The sequence below is a fragment of the Monodon monoceros genome, unplaced genomic scaffold (assembly GCF_005190385.1).
Source record: "Monodon monoceros isolate NGI ecotype Baffin Bay Population unplaced genomic scaffold, NGI_Narwhal_1 Super_Scaffold_5, whole genome shotgun sequence".
Classification (NCBI taxonomy): Eukaryota; Metazoa; Chordata; class Mammalia; order Artiodactyla; family Monodontidae; genus Monodon; species Monodon monoceros.
Genome location: NW_021703782.1, coordinates 10,436,317 through 10,453,708, shown reverse-complemented (window position 1 = coordinate 10,453,708; position 17,392 = coordinate 10,436,317). Strand labels below are relative to the sequence as shown.

Below are 17,392 nucleotides of genomic sequence, written 5' to 3'. Positions count from 1 at the left end.
GATGCCTCCCTCCAAGTCTACTAGGGAACTGCCTGAAGGGACCGCGGCAGCAGCAGACTCAGCCAGGCTCTGGGCGACACTGGTAATTCCCACTCCTGAATTCAAGGTCCCATTCCCTCTGGGTGGGTGGAGATGCTTTTACATCCATACCCTCCCTTCTCTGCCTCTGACTTCTAAATCTCCTGTTTCCCTCCTCAGGCAAACAACCCATCTCAGTGATCTCCCTCCCTTTCCTCTTGGCGAGGTTTCCTTTTCTTGGTTGTAAGAAAAGCTATTTCACAATACGAAGGGGAGGGGTGTGCATCTTAATCATTATAAGCTAGCATCCGGTGTCTCCTGGAAGCTCACGGACTGCACTCAGGTACACTACAAGCCCTGGTGCATCCTGGGATGTCTAGGGATGCTTGTTTGTTTGCTGTGCGCTCTCCACAGCTGTCTCCCGCTCTGCTCTGCAAATCAGAGAAATGGAAACTAGTAGTGGGGGGTGGGGGGCAGGGTAGGAGATGGGGGCAAATGAGGCACAGAGGGAGTTGTGCCTTGGAAATCTTGGAATGGAGCGAGCCGGGGAATTTGGTACACAGCTTGTTCAAGCAATGAGAAGATTTGGAAGGGGAAGGTAGTTTGGGGGGGTGCTGGGGCTGATGCTTCCGGAAGTGCACAGCATAGATGGTGGCCACTCTGGAGGAGATAAGTCATTTCAGATTAGATTCAGAGGCTCACAGTGCTAGCTGGGCATTGGAACCCCACTTCAAATTCTCCCTCGAGACTTCCCTGGTGGTCCAGTGCTTCCACTGCAGGGGGCAAGGGTTCGATTCCTGGTCGGGGAACTAAGATCCCACATGCTGTGCGGTATGGCCAAAAAAAACCCGAAAACCAAACAACAACGACAACAAAACAAATTCTCCCTCACTCAGCCCTTTAATCTCCAAGAAAAGCATATGCCCAGCCTCTGCATATACCCATCTCTCCACCTTCAGTTAGTTCTAACTGTTCAAATGTTCTACATTCCGTCCAGACTTGAAAGTTGCCTCCCTGTAATTTCTATCCACTGATCCTGCCCTCTGAGATCACATAAAGCAAGTGAATTTTTTTTTTTCCCACAAGACAGGTCTTCAGCATCTCAAAGACAGTTATCACATCCCTGCTACGTAACAATGTTTCTGGTTTAAATCTGTAGTTCCTTCATCTGCTGTCTCACAACAAGCTTCTAAGCCTCCATGTATCCTGGCTAACCTCTTTTGCACATACTCAGTGTGTCAACATCCCGTTACAGGGTGCGGCTTGATCTAAATTTGATTTTTCCATGATGTGGAAAGACTGGGCAAAGTATGGGAGAAGGATCGTCAACTTCATTCTGGGCATAAGACTCTCTAATACGGCCCAAAGTGGGTCTTTCAGACTTTCATCATAGAATTTAGGTCTATGCAGTCATCTGTAAAAAGTTTCCCCAATTTACAGATAAAAAGACTGAGTCCGGGAGACTATTCGTGATCTGCCTAATGGCATGCTTCCTGACTCCTGGTGCAGTGGTTCCCTCCATTACTCCGCTACTCTGGAAAATTTAACCTAAAGAGTTGTCAATACAAGTAAAGTTTCTGGGGAAATGAATCCATGAACCAGTCACAGCCCAAGTGACCACAGGAACTGTCTACCTAAGAAATCATTGCAGTCCAGGATTAGATCATGTGTTTGTCCAATATTCGACCCAGATTGCTTGACAAGTATTAGAGGCAGGGCAGTTGGAAAACAGAAAGCCCAATATTTTAGTGGCAGTCTCTGCTTTTTTTTTTTTTTTTTTTTTTTGTTGTACGTGGGCCTCTCACTGCTCTGGCCTCTCCCGTTGTGGAGCACAGGCTCCGGACACGCAGGCTCAGCGGCCATGGCTCACGGGCCCAGCCGCTCCGCGGCACGTGGGATCTTCCCGGACCGGGTCACGAACCCGTGTCCCCTGCATCGGCAGGCGGACTCTCAACCAGTGCGCCCCCAGGGAAGCCCCCGTCTCTGCTTTTGATGCTCCAAAGTTCAAAGAGATACCGCAGCTTATCAGAAGTAGTAAAACACTGTGAGTTTTGTTAATTCTGGTTTTAAAATTGGGATTGTGAGTGACTAAGAGTAACAGTGCAACTACTTGATTTAAGACCCCATTAGCTCAGGCCGGCCAGAGGCAATGCCATGAAGGAGGCAATTTCCCTTAAACTCACTCTCTGTCAGCTCCCACCAGCCCCTCCTTCTCTCTTCAGGTGGTCCCCACGCCCAACTGGTGCCCTGTGCCCTTGGAGGCTCCTGGCCTTGCCCATCAGCCCCCTCCTTTCAGAACCTACCAACTTTAAGACCCCTTCTCTCTGTCCAGAAAACTGGACTGAAACCTGCCCGTATGGTAAAGGCTGACAATCAGCTACCCCCTCCAGGAGGGTTCATTTGGGTCTTTGATTATTGTTTATTGCACAACCAATATTAACATAAATTGAAATAAAAGAAAAAATTCTTCCACCATCCCACAATCTCCAACAAAGCCCACTGGTTTTCCTTCCATTTCCTTCTTCTAGTTCCATCCATATGCATACCCAATCTTTATGATTTGATTTCTGGGTTTTTTTAATTGGTGAATGATTATTTTACAAATATTCTCCCATCTGTCATTTATAACTATATTTTTGATGGCTGCCTAAGAGTCTGTCAGGGAGATGTCTTGTAATTTACCCATTCTCAATCATGGAAAAATAAACACAGAAAGGTCCCTCCTTCTTTTGAAATTTTTCCTACCAGTAAATTCCCACAAGTTGGATTAGTAGAGCCAAAGTTATAGACATTTTTATGACTCTTAAAAATTCCAACCCAATCACAAAAGAAAAAAAAAGAATAAAAAACTTCCAGCCAAATCGCATCCCCCAAAGTTATACCTATTTATAGGTATATTATAGATTTTTTAAATGTGCCAGTTTCAGTGAAACCTTAGTGTACTCTTACAATTTTCATATTGTTAATTTCACAGATACAGAACGATACCTTGTTATTTTATGTTAGTATACTTGCATTTAAGAAATGGCTGTTTCAAGGCAATGCATTAGCTCAAAGGAATGTTACAGGCATTTTAGGTACTCCAGCTAATGAGAACAAAATTATTTTGAGGGGTTAATGCTCTTCAGGCATCCAATCATGCCGTGGAAGCCCAGAGCAGCTTCCCCCTTTTGGGATCACTTACCTACCCCAGAAGTGAATTATCTCCTTCCAACAGTCACAGTGTGTTCTTAGCTCACATTACCCCCACCCCCTCTCATCCGCCATTTAATTCCTTCCAGATGTTTGCTGTCCTCAACAGGGAACAATTCTTCCTTGAGTGTGACTCTCTTAATTCATGTTTATGCAAACAGTTCATTTATCTCTCTGCCTGCTGTATTTACTTTTAATGGGCTTTAACTATGCTTCAACTTTCATACTTTCACAAGGGGAAAATAAGTTATAGAGTAACAATAATAACTGGTATTTCCTGAGTCCTATGTGCCAGCCACTCTTCTAAGTGCTTCTCGTGTTAATACACTTAATTCCATAACAAGCCTATGAGATAAGATCCTCATATTCCAAACGAGGAAACTGAGGCACACAGAGCTTGAGTAACTCACAAGGTCACACACTGGTTGACGGAGGAGACTGACTTTGGGCTCGCGCAGTTTGGGTCCAGAGTTCCCCTTGCGATACTGCCGAAACGGTGGAAGGCACAGAACAAACTTTTTAACAGAGACACACAAATATGGAATAAACCTTGAAGATAATGAGTTCCCCATCATAAACCCAGGCGGGAGTCAGACTGCTTGGCAGGAATCATGGATTCTAACTGGGATTCTGATTCAATATTAATTGCTGAATACTAATGAATGTGTTAATATACACTTTATAATAATATATGAGTAATGTATTAATGTCTGTCTCAGGCCATGCCCTGGGCTAGGTGGTTCGCATAGACACGTCTCCTGCAGCCTTCCTACCCACACCCCAGCCCTGAGATGTCTCCCTGTTCCATAACTGTCTTCTATGTTCATTAAAAAACGATCACATGCTGGTTAAGTCAAGGTGCCCCAGATGTCACTGACCAGAGAGGATGTCTTCCCCCAAAACATCAGGCACACCCACAGTGCCAGCGAGGAAGGGGAAGTTTGTATGAGTTGGGAGGAAGAAAGCTAAGTGTTCTGTTTGAGGTCTGGTCACCTAAACCTTGGGCATTGGTGTTAATAACCCTTTATCTCTGTACAAAATTTCACATCCATTACCTCCCTTAATTTTCACTAGAACTAGTCTTGGGAGGTAGGAAGGGCAGGTATTCCTAATCTCATCGAAGGGTGAAAAAAAGAGGCTCAGAGAAGGCAAGAGATGCCAGAAGCATGAAATAAGGATGTGATGGGGTCATCTATCCCTCAATCCAGTCTTCTGTCCTCCATACCTGCTGCAGGGAAGGTCAGTCCCATACTGAACTCCAAAGTCTCCATGGGGAAGCAGGGCAGGAGATGACATTTATTAAGCACCTACTGTATACCAGACTCGGTTCTCATTTCTTGCTAGAAGTGGCTTCTTTTCCTCTTCCCAGCACACTTGTGAAGTAGGAATTCTGCCTGTGTTCAGATGAGGAAGCGCGAGAAGGTGGCAGAGCATGAAAGGAAGCTCAGGCTGCTAGGACTCTGAAAGCCCTGCTGGCCCCCCCTTACCCCCCAACCCCCTTACACAAAACAGCAGAAGGCATCTGCCTCCCTTTCTACCCAGACCACCTGGGCAGAGGCCCTGCACCGGCCCAAGAAGCAGGAGGGACTTGTTAGAGGCTTGGGGAGGGGGGTGGCATGAAGAAATAGCATCCAAGTTTGATGGAGGCCCTTGGGGAGGTAGATGCTAGAACACTGCCAAGGGCCGTACAATTCTCCTATGGTCCCCCCAAGCCTACGGGCAGACGGTATCACCATTTCACAGATGGAAAATGGAAACTCAAGCGATGAAGTAAGTAACTCAAGGCCATCTGTGAGTAGGAGGTGGACCTGCCTGGCTCTTTCACTGCCCCATGCAGCGGTCCTGCCTTGTCTTCATTTAGGCTGACAGAAGGAAGGCGGGTATCAGAATTCATAGAGCATCACATTAAGGGCAGAGATGGGAAAGGATGGGGCTGAAATGAAACTGCAAGGTAAGCACCTCAATTTAAGCACCAAGAAAAAGACAGGGGCTTTCTTTCAGGAGGTCTGCAACACAGGGTTGGATTTCCTGAGATCTGGAGACATGTGACTTTAATAGAAAATTAATTTAAAAGTGAAGCATAATATTCATTCAGAATTGCATAACGAAGAGGTTATCAGTAGACCTTTAGCACGTAAAGTGATGCACATTTTCACTAGGGCCCCCCTGTTTCCAAGAGGTAGGAGGAAACCAGGGCCAGCCTCGTGGTGTGTGACCAGTGCAGTGACACACGGCGCTGCGTGCAGGAGGGCCCCATGCTTGGGGCTTACTGCTCTGCAGTCACTCTCTTGAAATTTTGCATAATTTTATCTTCGAATGCGTGTTTTGTAAGTGAAAGGCTGAGGCAGGGGAAATGAAGCAGACTGGGGAGGGAGGGTATTAGGGGACATTCATAAGGACCCAAAGAGGAGGGCAGCAAATTGGTACATTTGGGGTGAGCTTATTGCCTTATTTGTTTTTAAGAACCACATGCCCTCGTTCCTAGCTCAGCAGGATGTCCAGGATAAACATTTATAGTCTGGAGACTGGCTTCTCCTTTTTCTGTGGCCTCACCAGCCCCTGCTCACACAGGAGGGAGCCGGGAGCTTGCAGCTGCAGCTCAGAGCATCAGGAGGCCCTTTGAGAAGGAAGCCAGACAGACTCTCCGTCTTTGCACAGGTGGTCTGAGCTTTTTGATGCCCGGTCCGTCTGAAGACTCATCACCCATTGGCTCCCGGGGCCACAGGCTTTGTCCACGTAGGTGTGACCTCCTGAGAGCCTACCTGCAGTGGCCTTTGTCAGTTCAGAGGCTGGTAGGGCTCCCTAAGTAAGCAAGCACAGGTGGCCAATTCTCCGTCTTACAGGCAGGATCCAACAAACAGGCATGAAGGATGGAGACTACCTGCCCCCTGGAACGGTGGGTTGGCTGCAGCCCAGATACCCATCCTTTACACATAGACCCTGACTCTGGCCCATGGATGAGCACAGACTGGGAGCTGGAGGATGTATGGAGTGCAGGCTGACTGGAAGCCAGCGGACAGCCATGGATATCCATATTAGGATGGCCTGGTACAACCTCAGAGGAAGAAAAATCCCACCAACATGTTGATTACTTTCCTCAGAGATGTGGCTGGATATTCTGCGCTCCTGGCATAAGCATTCCCTTTGGTGGTCCAAGCAGATGGAGTCTCTGATAATTCACTGTTGATTACTGTGGAAATGGGATCCAAGACAAATTATAACTCAGAAGGCTCCTCGTGGAGAACATATCCCCAGGATTCCCATTTCGGAGGCTAAAGGATCTGAAATTAATTATTACCAGCAATGTCAGGAAACCCAGCATCTTGATGGGGCGCCTACGTCTAATAGGAAAGAGAGCAATTCTTTGTGAATTCACAAATGGAATTAGGGACTTGCTATTTAGACAAACATAGTGCCTAGTGCAGAACCTTGCAACCTGGTAGCTGGTCAGTAAATAGCTATCGGATGAATAAGTGAATGATCGAAAATGGAGAGTGGTAGGAGGCACAGAAGTGCCCACATCTCTTCTTAGAAGAGCTTGGAGGACTTCCCTGGTGGTCCAGTGGTTAAGCTTCTACTGCAGGGGGCACAGGTTCAATCCCACAGGCCATGCAGTGCACCAAAAAAAAAAAAAAAAAAAAAGCCTGGACCAGTGGAGGAGACGGGGGCAGCCTTTGGGCCCGGCCTCGCTCTCTCTTAGCCCACCTTTTACTCTGGCCAGGGCTACAGTGACCAACTTCAGGTGGGTGTAACCCGGCAACACCCTACTTCATCCACACCTCCGATCTCTAGCTGTCTGCCCCCAGGCTTCTGTGACTTCTCAGAATCACGGCAACCACCTGGACCTCATCCATGCATGGGCTGGCCACTCAGGGTAATCCTGACCTATGCAGGAAGCAGCTGGTGGATAAACACTCTCCACAGACAGACAAGTCTGCAGCTTTTACTACATAGCCCCTTGCAAGGTCCTGGAAGGACTGAGCTCTAGCCACCACAGCAGAGACCGGCTCAAGAATACATCGTTCTAATTGTTTTCCCTCCTTTCTGATCCCTCCAGTCCCCAACTCCTGCTCCCCAGGATCACTTTTCACAATAAACTACCAAGCCCGTGTCTCTGGCTCTGATTTCCAAAGAAATTCCAGGCTAAGACAAGAAGCATCCCTTCTTCCCTAAGCATAAAGAGCCCAGCTGTCTTCCCACCTCCCTTTTGGCAGATTCCCTGTTCACCTCCTGATTCCCTGTTGTCCTAAGAGCTCACAAATAAGTTTGAATTGGGGATATTCATTTGTTTGTTCATGCATTAACTCATTCAATACATGTCTGTGAGGTACCAACTCACTATATGGGTTTGGGCAGCAGTAAATACACAGAGGTCTAAAATGTAAGCTTTCCTATCAAGAAATTTATCATTTACTTAGGGAGAAAAGTACACACAAAAGGAACCTGTTTTAAAAGTCTTCTAATGTGTTTCCAAATGTTCTTTGGGAAAAGAAAACCCAAACCCAATATTAAGATTATCTGAAGAAGCTGAATGCAATGAGTGTAATGAGTGAACTTTCTTTAGTAGTCTGGAGTGGCTTCTCATCAGATGTCCCTGCTAGCAGTGCAAAGACTGAATTGCAAAGAACAGGACCTAGAGAAGGCGTGGAGATGCAGTAGGAGGCTGTGGTCCTGGTGACAGAGGAGGGCCTTGGGGCAGGGCCACGCCTGTTAGGACAGAGAAGAGGGACATAAGAGACACGATAGAGAAGTAACATTGTTAGGACTCAGTGGCCTCTTGGAACTGGAGGTTGAAGAATAGGAAGGCTGTAGTACTGTTGAATGATATGGTATCAGCCTGGAGGGATCAAAATGCTATTTTGTGGGGGGCAGGAGGGGGTCCGCTTTTTAAAAAATTGAAGTATAGTTGATTTACAATGTTGTGTTAGTTTCTATATAGTTTCAGAAACTATATAGTCTTTTTCAGATTCTTTTCTGTTATCGTATATTACAGGATATTGAATATAGTTCCCTGTGCTATACAGTAGGTCCTTGTTGCTTATTTATTTTGTATATAATAGTTTATATCTGCTAATCCCAAACTCCTAATTTATCCTTCCCCCACCACCTCTTCCCTTTGGTAACCATGAGTCTGTTCTCTATGTCTGTAAGTCTGTTTCTGTTTCATAAATAAGTTCCTTCGTGTCCTATTTTAGATTCCACCATATGATAAGTCATAGTATATAGTATTTGTCTTCCACTGCCTGACTTACTTCACTTAATATGATAATCTCTAGGTCTATCCATGTTGCTGCAAAATGGCATTATTTCATTCCTTTTGTATGGCTGAGTAATACTCCATTGTATATATGTACCATGTCTTCTATATCCACTCATCTGTCAATGGACATTTAGGTTGTTTCCACGTCTTGGCTATTGTAAATAGAGCTGCTATGAACATTGGGGTGCATGTATCTTTTCGAATTAGTGTTTTTGGTTTTTTTTTTAGATACCCAGGAGTAAAATTGCTATTGTTCTATTTTTAGTTTTCTGAGGAACAACCAGACTGTTTTCCACAGTGGCTGCACCAACTTACATTCCCACCAACAGTGTGGGAGGGTTCCCTTTTCTCCACACCCTCTCCAGCATCTGTTATTTGTAGACTTTTTTATGATGGCCATTATGACTGGTGTGAGATGGTACCTCACTGCAGTTTTGATTTGTATTTCTCTAATAATTAGCAATGTTGAGCATCTTTTCATGTGCCTATTGGCCAACTGTATGTCTTCTTTGGAGAAATGTCTGTTTAGGTCTTCTGCCCATTTTTTTTTTTTTTTTTTTTTTTTGCGGTATGCAGGCCTCTCACTGTTGTGGCCTCTCCCATTGTGGAGCACAGGCTCTGGACACGCAGGCCCAGCAGCCATGGCTTACGGGCCCAGCTGCTCCGCGGCATGTGGGATCTTCCCGGACCGGGGCACGAACCCGTGTTCCCTGCATCGGCAGGTGGACTCTCAACCACTGCGCCACCAGGGAAGCCCCCGCCCATTTTTTGATTGAGTTGTTTGCTTTTTTGTTATTGAGTTGTATGAGCTATTTGTATATTTTGGAAAGTAAGCCCTTGTAGGTCACATCATTTGCAAATATTTTCTCCCAGTCCATAGGTTTATTTTTCTGTTTTGTTTATGGTTTCCTTTGCTGTGCAAAAGCTTATAAGTTTGACTAGGTCCCATTTGTTTATTTTTGCTTTTATTTCTATTCCCTTGGGAGACTGACCTAAGAAAACATTGGTACAATTTATGTCAGAGAATGTTTTGCCTACGTTCTTTTCTAGGAGTTCTATGGTGTCATGTCTTATATTTAAGCCTTCAAGCCATTTTGAATCAAATTGCTGTAGATAACCAACGAGATGACAAAATCAAAACTCAACATTATCTTAATTGATGTGAAATCTCAGCTGAAGGCAAGAGGATTACATATAAAAGGGACAAATGTGGTATATTGCATTTACAATCAGACTCTCAAAGCGATACCTGGATTCAACATTAGTTAGCTCATCCTTGTCAAATTCTTACCAACACCTCAGACATTCCATGTACCTGTGCTACTTAATCCTCAGAACGACCTGTGAAGTAGGCATTATTTATTATCCCTGTTTTAAAGTGAGGAGAGCTAAAGCTCAGAGAAATTAAGTAAACTTCAGAGGTCTTATAGCTAAGAAGGGGCAAGCCAGAGTTGGGAGCTGGGTGTTCTGATGCCAACTGCAGAGGCTCTCCATCAGACTCCTCTTGGCTTCACATCATTGTGGGGAAAAAGAAAAAGCACTCACCATGAAAACAAAGTGGTGTGATATTATAATCAGGGACTGCAAATAAGATGATTTCTTGTGGTTATTCTAAGCTGTACCTGTAATCACCCTGCCAAGCTTCAGTGGGCCATCCAGGGAGAGGCAGGTCTAAAAACCATTCTACTCATGGATATGCTTGTTGTTATCATTGTTTCTTTCCTTTTTTTGTCTTTATTTTTTATTTTATTTTTTCCATCTTTTATTTAAACATTTTTTAAAAGACAAATAAATGGTATATTAGTTTGCTTGGGCTGCCATAGGAAAATACCACAGGCTGGCTTCCCTGGTGGCGCAGTGGTTGAGAGTCCGCCAGCCAATGCAGGGGACACAGGTTCGAGCCCTGGCCCAGGAAGATCCCACATGCCACGGAGCAACTAAGCCCGTGTGCCACAACTACGGAGCCTGCATGCTGCAACTACTGAAGCCCATGTGCCTAGAGCCCATGCTCTGCAACAAGAGAAGCCACTGCAATGAGAAGCCCGCGCATTGCACGGAAGAGTAGTCCCCGCTCGCCACAACTAGAGAAAGCCCACGCACAGCAACGAAGACCCGACACAGCCAAAAATAAATAAATAAAATAAATTAATTAAAAAAATACCACAGACTGCATGACTTAAACAACAGAAATTAGAAATTAATTATCTCATAGCTCTGGAGGCTGGAAGTCCAAAATCAAGGTGTTGGCAGGTTTGATTTCTCCTGAGGCCTTTCTCCTCGGCTTGTAGATGGCTGTGTTCATCCCATGTCTTCATGGCCTTCCCTCTGTGCATGTCTGTGTCCTAAACTCCTTTTCTTATAAGGACACTAATCATACCGATTTAGGGCCCAACATGGTGACCTCATCTGACTTTAATCACCTCTTTAAAAGCCCTGTCTCCAAATACAGCCACCTTCTGAGGTACTAGGGGTTAGGGCTTCAACATATCAATTTTGAGGGGTACACAATTTAACCCATAATAAGTGAGGGCCTTTACTAGAGATTAACTGGGAAGAAGCTGGGGTGGAGAGTAAAGGTGGGTGCTGATTTCCAAGCCTTGGTCACATCCTTAGGTGGTACTATCCTGGCCAACTCAGAAAAGCCTAGAATGCAACCAGTCTGAGTCTCACGGAGCCAGACTGCCTGGAGATTTGAGGACCAAGCCCCTCTTCAAATCATTGCTGTCTTTGGGTGATGATGCACTCTTGGGATGTGACAGTTTCATTTAGAAACAAATATCTAGTGGGGAATCTTCTCTATACTTTAATGGGGCTTGTTGGTCCTTTATTGCAGTTATTTCTACAAAGTAGCCCTCAAAGACTTACTAATGGAATATAGTTATAAATAAAGACCTCTCCTGACAAATTTAGACCCTTATTCTCAAACCACACATGGAAAGGAGAGTCCCATTTAGAGAAAAGTGACTTGCCCCATGGTACACGCTCAGTGATTTTCCCAGGCGCCTTTCTTTGTCATTTAAGCTGGAGTCCCCATTGATATACAATATAATACAACCCCTAAGCTATAATGAAGCAATCCATCAAGAAGAAGGGGTCAGGGTGTAAATATTGCTCTTTTAGAGCCCAGAGTTGATCTTATCTCCAGCAGTTTTCATTCTAGTTGAAAAGGAAAGTAAAACAACAACAACACAAAAGAAAATGAAAAAAACCTAAAACCTAACTTGCTGGATTTCACTTAATGCACGGCCCTTCTATATACATGGTACCCACCCATCATAGAGCATAAACTCCTCTCTAGAATCTCATGTCATCACTGGGCTAGCAAATGGACCATTCACATTTTTTAAAAGATACAAATAAGTGTTTGAATGTTATTAAGACATGAGACAGTTTCATTGGGTCATGAATAATTCACAAGAGAGGAAACTTTCATATCAGCACTTATTGATTGCTGGACACTTGACCATGTGTGGAATATTGGATACCCACCCCAATCTTTTTTTTTTTTTTTTAATAGTAGTCCTCAGAGTTAGATGCTGTGGGGAAACTTAGGGGTTTGGTCTACAGGCAAGATACTTACATCAGTGTGAAAATTAAATGTATGCATTTAATACATACATATGGAATAGGTACTTTTGTGCTTCACAACCTCATACGCACTGTCCCCGCTCCCTGGCTCACCAAGGCTGGGCCCATGGCTGGTTACTGGGGAGATTAACTGTGTGGGTTCTAAAGAGATGGCCCAGCGTGGGTCATCAGAGCTGGGCTCTGTGCTCAAAGGTGTGGACAATCTGTTTTTCAATCTGGCATCACGGTTTCAACCTCCAAGGCTGCCTTTTCCATGCCCCCCGTGGGACCTCTTGTCCCAGTCCTTCCATCCCAGAAAGGTGTGCTTCCAATCTCAGCAGGAATCAGACAAGGAAGTGGCAACATCAGGCCTTAAAGGTACCTTGGTGGGCTTCCCTGGTGGCGCAGTGGTTGAGAGTCCGCCTGCCGATGCAGAGGACACGGGTTCGTGCCCCGGTCCGGGAAGATCCCACATGCCGCGGAGCGACTGGGCCCATGAGCCATGGCCGCTAGGCCTGCGCGTCCAGAGCCTGTGCTCGGCAACAGGAGAGGCCACGGCAGTGAGAGGCCCGCATACCGCAAAAAAAAAAAAAAGGTACCTTGGCGACCATGTGGATGTCCCTCCCTCTTTCACAGATATGAAAACAGAGTCCTAGACAGAAGGACCCTCTTGCCCCAGGTCACACAGGTAGATAGAGGTGTAGATGGGATGACTAATCCCATGGTCCTTCCACTTAACTGAACAGAAGAAGAGAGAAAACTAATATTAATTAATCCACTCAGTATTGGATAGTGGGCTGGGTGTCATGTATTTTATCTCATATGATCCTTTGAGATCGCCATTTGTATGTCCAGTTTCACAAATGAGATGTGTTCTGTATTGTATCTGTGAGTATACATACAGGCATGCCTTGTTTTATCATACTTTGCTTTATTACACTTTGCAGACACTGTGTCTTTTACAAATTCAAGGTTTGTGGCAACCCTGCATCAAGCAAGTCTATTGGCACCATTTTCCCAACAGCGTTTGCTCATTTTGTGTCCCTGTGTCACTTTTTGGTAATTCTTGCAATATTTCAATCCTCCATCTCCCGGCAAAAAAGATTACAACTCCCTGAAGGCTCAGATGATGGTTAACATTTTTTAGCATTGGAGTATTTTTTTTTTTTTTTTTTTGCGGTACGCGGGCCTCTCACTGTTGCGGCCTCTCCGGACGCGCAGGCTCAGCGGCCATGGCTCATGGGCCCAGCCGCTCCGCGGCACGTGGGATCTTCCCAGACCGGGGCACGAACCCGTGTCCCCTGCATCGGCAGGTGGACCCTCAACCACTGCGCCACCAGGGAAGCCCGCATTGGAGTATTTTTAAATTAAGGTATGGACATTGTTTTTTTAGACATAATGTTATTGCACACTTAATAGACTATAGGATAGTGTGAACATAACTTTTATATACACTGGGAAACCAAACAATTCGTGTGACTCGCCTTATTGCAATATTCACCTTATTGTGGTGGTCTGGACCCAGACCCACACGATCTCTGAAGTATGCCTGTATATATAATTATTTTCTGTATATTATGATTTTTGACTTCTTAAGAAACCTTTTTTGGCTGGGGAGAGACAGCTCTTCCTGAAGCCAGCCAATTCTTAGAGATGCAAATGACCCAGCGGGGAGCATCCTTCACTATCCAATCTGGAGCCATACCTCCTCTCTCTGGCCCCAAGAAGCAATATTCCTCTACCTTAATCATCCCAGGGCCAGGTAAAAGGCAACTAGAGACCACCTCTATAGCCCGAAGTCCACCAAAATTATTCAAACTAGCTAATCCTAAATTGTTTACCCTGCCCTGCCTCGTCTTTCTCACAGAAACCCCGAGAAAGGCCGTGGCCTAACTGTTCCCCTCACTCCTGTCTTCTGCTTCCTGATGCCCCTGATGCTTCCCCATGTGGCCCTGTGTGGCCTTCGTGCCTCCTGTCTCTGGGACCTGTGAGTACAAGACACTTGGCTTGAGCCTCTGTCTCCTCTTGTGGCCACACATGCCTGGCCATTTCATAAAAGAATACATGACATGTTCATATCCCCAGTTCTACAGATGAAGCTCAAAAAGACTGAGCCGCTTGTTCGAGAAAACACTACGTGCAAATGGCAAATCCAGATTTAAACCCCGGAGTACGTGACTTTTTGCTCTACCCCATGTGCGGTCCATCCCTCTGGCGCCAGCAAGAGCCTCCTGATGCTGGGTTAGAGGGGCCCCCTCCATCTCTCCAGTCCGCCTCCCAGCCACAGTCACATGAGACCATAATCTGAAATCAGGGAGGGCAGCGAGCATGTTTCTGTGTTTCTATCTTTCTGGACAATTTGTTCCATAAGTACTTGTTTTCAAACAGCTCAATATGTGTCTCCTAGGGTTTCCATGCAGCTTTTGGTTGGAGTCCTGTGAGCTCTCCCCATTGGCTGATTTTCTCAGATCCATCTTTCTTCATTTCTTGAGTCTGTCATAAAGTATTTTGAGGAGGTTGGAAATTATTCTCACTAATAAACATGTGAGGAATCTGAGCCAGACTTGCCAGGAGTCTTGGCACTTACTGCGTTTCCTCTTTTGGAACACGAGGTTTGCAGCCAATGTGTCAAATCTCTTATATCTTTGTTCTTCAGAACTCGGACTCATGGTGCAGTTAGATCATGGATTGCTTTGAGCTAAAAGTGACCTTAATAATCATTTACTTCTCGATTTCAGATGAGGAAATGAAGACTGAGAAAGGTGATATGAAAATGTCCCAGGTCATCTAACAATTGGCGGCAGAATCAGGGCTAGTTCTCATATATCTTGAAACCCAGTTCACATCTCTTTCTACTATACCACACTGTTGTCCAGGAAATCAGAATAAGGTATCCATCCATCCATCCATCCATCCATGTGAATCATTATCAACAAAAATGCAAAAGCATTTTCACCCAAACAGGCAGAGTTTTTCCAACTAAAAACATTTACACCAAGAGTAAGAGTTACTTTGAAATATTAATTGGTCCCCAGAGTATCTTGCATTATTAGATCGGATATTGTTAGTATTACAAAAATATTTACTACTGCAGAAGAGTCATATGAAATTGTTCCAGTGACAATCACCAATCACGATGTGGTATTATGTGGGTTCAGCGCCTTTTCTACAAAAGGGAAAAATTTAATGACGACTTTTAACATATTGTAATTAAAAAAACCCAAAACACTGCATGTATCTCACATGTACAATTGTTCAAAAACTGACATCTTGGTGTGAAGTGCGGATTATATAAAGGAAGTGGATTTGAGAATGTCATAGACTCTGAAAATTGGATGGGTCCCTACACATAGATTAGAAAGAAAGGAATATCGAACTTAGAGTCCAAAGACCTGGGTTCAAGTCCTGCCCACCACTTCATTTGCTGCTCTTGGACAAGGGAATTCATCATTCTGAGTCTCTCCCTTTTCATCTAAAACTAGAATTAACAACATCTATCTGGGGGGGCGGGGGCGGGGCATTGTGAGGACTAATAAACTCTAATTGAGCACTTATTATGGGCCAGGCACTGTGTTGTGTTTTATGTAGATGTTATCTCATTTGAGGAAATCAAACATGTGGGAAGAAAACCCCAGCTCTATTGCGAAGGCCTATTCAAATTCAAGCTTTCGGTGTTCAGGTAACCCTCTACTCTAGGTGCCTTCCCTTCCTTCATTGATTATCAGATTAGTTGACATGAATATTCATAATAGTACATCGAAGAGTTGTATACAGCTTTACATAATTGTATACTTTTCACCAGCACTTAATGCCCATTTACATTAGAGGAAGAACTGAGGACAGTGAAAAGAAATGGTTTTTCCAACATCAGCCAGTGACAGCCAGGCCTTGAGATGCAGTCCCACATACATTTGTCCCTCATCTTCCTCCCGTTTGTGACTCTCTGGGGTCCCTGGGGGTGAAGAGGGTGAAGACCACCCCCCCGCCCCACCCCTTCCCCTGGGACCTGGTATCATTGGGTACTTTCCAAAGAGACCCAAACACTGATTCCCCTCTTTTATACCAGCGCCACCAAGCTTGTCGGCTCTCCCATCAGGAGGGGACCTGCCACTGTCCTCAACGGGCAGACTGATCCTAGTAACTCGACCTCCTCCGTGAGCCCTCCTCTGGCTACGCCTGAATCACTGCTGTGCCCGGATTCAGACCTGCTTTCAAATGCCCAGGCCTCTGGGGAGTTTTTCTACTTTATACTGATCAGCGACAAACCCCGGGTAGCTGCGTCCCCCTCCTTTCCTTGCTTTACTTCTTGGACCCCGTAGAAGAAGAATTGTGCTGACTTGGCTTATCCTTGTGCTGTTGGAATACACCTGGAGTTGAACTGCCTTGAGTGGGACAGTAGGCCGGAAAAAATCCCCTTAGCTGCTACTCAAAACTTTCTTCATGCTCCTGACGCCCAAGCCTACTTTATCCCTCATTCTTAGAAGTAACTCTGTACGTACTTTACCAAGGATATGAAAGCCACGAACTCTATGTCCTCTGCACCTTACAGCCCTGCGTGCGCATTGTTTCCTCTAACATCAGGGAATTCCCTGGTGGCCCAGTGGTTAGGGCTCCGCTCTGTCACTCCTGAGGGCCCGGGTTCAATCCCTGGTCAGGGAACTAAGATCCCATAGGCCACTCGGTGCAGCCAAAAAACAGAAAACACATTGTTTCCTGTAAAATCAGAGTGAGGAGCATCCCTTTCCCTTCCCAAGGGGACCCGCTGCCTCTGCCCTCCGTGCCACACCCCTCAGCTCCACACAGGAAGGTCAGTGGTGGGGACGGAATGTAGAGTGCCTGTGATTCCATCAAGGGCTCAGGCACGGCTGGAGCACCAAGTGGGGAGAGAGGGTGGGGTGTTCATGGATTTCCTCCTAAATAACGAAGATTCCGCACAAGGTAGTCATTTTAATATTTGAAGACAGATCCCCTTTCCTTAAAGTTTCAAGGGCCATCACTACCAAAACCATTCTCCTTTGAATGTGTTTCAGCTTGTCTGCAATTAGCAGTAAATGTTTAACAACTGGTTCTCCAAGGGAAAAACAAAAATCCTTCTTTGCAGCACTTGCCAATTTCTGAGGTGTAAATACTCCCGCTATGGCCTACATCAAGCTACCGAGAGGACATCACAGTTCGGAGCTGCGGAAAGACACCTGTAATTGAAGCCGGCCTCAGCACTCCAGGGTCTGTGTCCACCTGTAACTCTAGTGTCACTGAGGTGGGCTAGGAAAAAACACCATTTTATGACCAGCTTTGTGATAACTGATTCAGACAATAGTTATCAGTGGATGATAAAAATCACTGAGTGAGAGACTG

General features: G+C 45.4%; 1 protein-coding gene and 1 non-coding gene across 2 annotated transcripts in view; one reads left to right on the top strand and one right to left on the bottom strand.

The window, feature by feature from the left end:
- SCARA5 (scavenger receptor class A member 5) overlaps positions 1-17,392 on the bottom strand; it is a 117,202-nt gene that overhangs the window by 49,805 nt on the left and 50,005 nt on the right. The gene's annotated exons all lie outside the window — the stretch shown is intronic.
- TRNAD-GUC lies at positions 16,624-16,696 on the top strand. Its single transcript has one exon. It is a non-coding gene; the product is annotated as a tRNA-Asp (tRNA).